We start from the raw sequence: 3,979 nt of genomic DNA, 5'->3' as shown, positions 1-3,979 counted from the left end.
TCACTTCCGAGCTGCGTGACCCCGAAATATTTACTCAACTTCACTGAGCCCAAGTTTTTTTTATCTGCAAAATGTAGATAATAATATTTTACGTCATGAAGTTTCTGTGCAAATTTAGTGGTTCTGCAGAGCCCTTAGCGCAGTGTGTGGCACCCAGAAAACACCTGACAAAGTTCTCCATAAGAGTGTGTGAAGTGAATTATTTAGTGGTGCAATGTGAGTCATGGTCTTGTTGGTTCTACAATGGTGAGAAAAAGACATGTTTTCAATCAAGAGGGGGGTATCAGACCTAAATAATTTATCACTAGCAGCTGGCACCAGAATTCCGAGTAGGAAGGAAACTGTCTCTGTGCTGGCAATGACCTGAATGAACCTGGCAGGGACTGGGTGTGTCTAGACAGTTAGGCACTGCAGGAGACCTTAAAGAAGTGTGACAGGAGAGCAAAGAATAGAGGGCGGGGCTGTCCAGCCACACCCCGGTGGCCAAAGATACATGGCCCCTTGTCTATTTTGCTAGGGCCTTTGGGCCAAGAATGGTTTTAAAATTTCTGAATGTTGAAAAAAAAATAAAAACAATGTTTCATGACTTGTGAAAATTATATGAAATTCAAATTCAAATAAAGTTTTATTGGAACACAGCCACATCCATCTATTCATATCATCTATGGCTTCTTTTATGCTGTAATGGCAGAGTTGAGTAGTTGGACAGAAACCATATGGCCGGGCGCCTGGGTGGCTCAGTGGGTTAAAGCCTCTGCCTTCGGCTCAGGTCATGATCCCAGGGTCCTGGGATCGAGCCCCACATCGGGCTCTCTGCTCCGCGGGGAGCCTGCTTCCTCCTCTCTCTCTGCCTGTCTCTCTGCCTAGTTGTGATTTCTTTCTGTCAAATAAATAAAATAAAAATAAAGTTATTAAAAAAAAAAAGAAAAAAGAAACCATATGGCCTGCAAGCTTAACATCTTTACTGGCTGGTCCTTTACAGGCAAAGTCCATGACCCTGGAAAACAGTGAGATGTGGTCAGGCTGGAAGAGAGTGTGGGAGAGGCAGCCACCCCACGGTGGCAGAGTGGCTGGCAGACCATTTAAGAATGGAGAAGCTCAGGCAGGGTTTCTTAGGTGCTGAATTGTGTCCCCTGAAATTCATATGTCAAAGCCCAGAACCCTGGTACACCAGATTATGACTGTATCTTTCAAGTAGTAAGTAACTGAAAATGTGGTCGTTAGGGCCCTAATCCCATCTGACTGGTGTCCCATAAGAAGAGGAGATGAGAACACAGACACATGGACAGAGCAAGACTGTTAGGTCCGTTATTAAATGAAACGAGACTGAGACAAAGTGAAAGTTATTTAAGGTTTTATTTTATGTCAAGTATTAGAAGCCAGACTGATTGGCCAGGGGAACGAGACTGAAACAAAGTTAAAGTTATGCAAAGCTTTATCCTGTGCTAAGCATTAGAAGTCAGACTGACCGGCCAGGGCTGCCTCCGAAGAGAGCACCCCCCAGCTTACAGGCTCAAGAATTGATTGACTGACCGATCAGGGCCGCCTCCGAAGAGAGTGACCCCTCCCAGCCTCACAGACTAACTTTTATAGAGCAAAAGCCTGGCCACACATAGGTGGCCAATGAGATTGTAACATTGCATAGTCATGTTAGGCCACACGCAGTGGCCAATTGAATTACAGTTTACCCTATAGTAGCTGTTTGAACTAGCCTATCACTCTGGTCAGAACTGGCGCTCAAGTTTGGTGCCCAAAAGGCGGAGTTTACATTCTTTGGTGGTTAGGGAGATAGTATGTGCGCTTTACTGATTGGATGTCTCCACCTGGCCTGACTCGTCCTTGCATTCTGGGCTCTGTTATCAGGAACTGGCCGACCATATTTTACTGGTTTCCCAGACTTGCTTCTAAATAAGTTTCTCTGGGGGGCAGGGTCAATTTAAGTTTTACTTCACAAAAGCAAAATGACTTTTAACCAAGATGGAGTCGCTCTGGCTAAATAGGTCCTTACAAAGACCATGTAAGGACACAGAGGGAAGTCAGTCAAACAAAGTCAAGGGAGAGACTTCAGGAGAAGTGAACCCTGCTGATGACTTGATCTTGGACTTCTGCCCTCCAGAATTAGGAGAAAAGAAATGTCTGTTGTTGGAGCCACACAGTCTGTGGTGTTCTGATAGCTCTAGTGCACTAACAAACATTCAATCCAATTGTCTGAGTTCCTTAAATATCACCTCTATCCTCATCTTCCTCCCAGAGCTTCAGTCTTGTCTATAAGAAGCCACAAGGCCTTGTGTGAGAGTTTTAATTTATGGACATTTCCTCACCTGGCCATAGTGTTTTTGACTGTTGGCATGGTATCACCTGAAAGCCGTAGCTATGGATTCAAGCTTGATCTCCTATAGCTTGGACACTTCTTTGTCTGACAAATCTCTCTGCTGGCCATTTGTGCAGTGGGAGCAGAGAGAATGTCTCATCTGGAGGATGTGTGAGGGGAAGGCATAAAGCCGTTGTCATTCGAGGGTTAACATCTTAACCTAGCACCACGGTCTGTCACAAATAGAAGGTAGGAAAGGTAGCATCTGGCTAAGCCAGGGAGAAAACCTGCCCATCATTTCAGGCAAAACCCTTTGGATGACCAGGATCTCCCTTCAGGAATGAAGAACTATTTCTCCAGCTTCTGGGAATGCTGAGGGCAGATGGTCTCCAGCTGGAATGACTTCTACTGAAGAGGGTCGCCTTGCCCGGGGACATTCTGTCCTCGGGGCAGGGCACATCTAGTGACTGATCATATGGGGGTAAGCCTAGCCCCTTCATCCTGACTCGGGACCGCTCTGAAGGGTCATCCCCACTCTAGAACTCTCCTTGGAGGTAGATGAAACTTTTCATGTTTGATTTTATTTTCTGTTCTAACAAGGCAGTATCAACAGGTGTTTGAAACAAAATACTCCCGAAAGAGAGCATTTCAGTGTTCTGACCTTCCAATAACATGGACAGTGGAGGAGGAGGAATGAAATGAATCTTCTAAGAATTTGTAAAGCTTTCAGACCATGTGTACATGTGGATCACATTTAAATAAAAGGAAATGCAGCATACCCAAATTCACAGAACGGAAGAATTGAGGGCCATGGTTTCTAATTTTGATTTAAAGATTATAATTATGTAATTACAATCCATATAGAGAGAACTATAATTCATTCACTCGTTCATATATTTCTCAAATATGTATTGGCTTATTTGTTTGAGGGGTTCACTTTTTTCTAACTTATTAAGATATTATTGATCTACAACACTGTATAAGTTTAAGGTGTACAATGTGACGATTTGATACACGTAATATTGAGAAATGATTACCATGATATGATTAGTTAACACCTCCAACACCTGACGTAATTATCTTTTCATTTGTGTGGGTGGTGAGAACATTTAAGATATTTCTCGGGGCACATGGGTGGCACAGTCGGTTTCAGCTCAGGTCATGATCTTGGGGTCATGAGATCGAACCCTGTGTCAGGCTCCCTGCTCAGTGTGGAGTCAGCCTGAGATTCTCTCTTTTCCTCTCCTCTCTCCCTCCCATTCATGCTTTCTCCCTCTCTAAAATAAATACATAATCTTAAAAAAAAAAAAAAAAAAGATGTGTTCTCTGAAAGCATGGGAAGACTCATGAATTTGGATGTCATCCTTGTACAAGGCCCACGCTGATCTTCTCTGTGTCATTCTGATTTAGTGTATAGGGTGTGCTGCTAAAAAAGCACTATCAAATATCTATTCAGAATCTATTATGGGCCAGATATCACATCAGGTTCTGAGGAAACGTAATGGGCTTTCATCCTAATGAGGGGTCGAAACCAGAGAGAGATACCAGCAGATAAATAAATACAGCAAAAGTCAAAAAGTTGGATAACCTAGTGTTGGTGAGGCTGTAAAGAAACAGGAAGTCTAATACATCCTTGATAAGACTAGAAGTTAGCAGAGGACACTTGGC

The 3,979-nt window shown here is 43.5% G+C and overlaps 1 non-coding gene across 1 annotated transcript; it reads right to left on the bottom strand.

Moving 5' to 3' along the window:
- Positions 1–3,639: 3,639 nt before the first annotated feature.
- Positions 3,640–3,749, bottom strand: LOC123941090. Its single transcript, XR_006818182.1, has one exon. It is a non-coding gene; the product is annotated as a U6 spliceosomal RNA (small nuclear RNA).
- Positions 3,750–3,979: the final 230 nt, after the last annotated feature.

Source organism: Meles meles, chromosome 4, assembly GCF_922984935.1.
Source record: "Meles meles chromosome 4, mMelMel3.1 paternal haplotype, whole genome shotgun sequence".
Taxonomy (NCBI): domain Eukaryota; kingdom Metazoa; phylum Chordata; class Mammalia; order Carnivora; family Mustelidae; genus Meles; species Meles meles.
The sequence above is the reverse complement of the archived record's forward strand: the minus strand, read 5'-3'. Positions and strand labels throughout refer to the sequence as shown.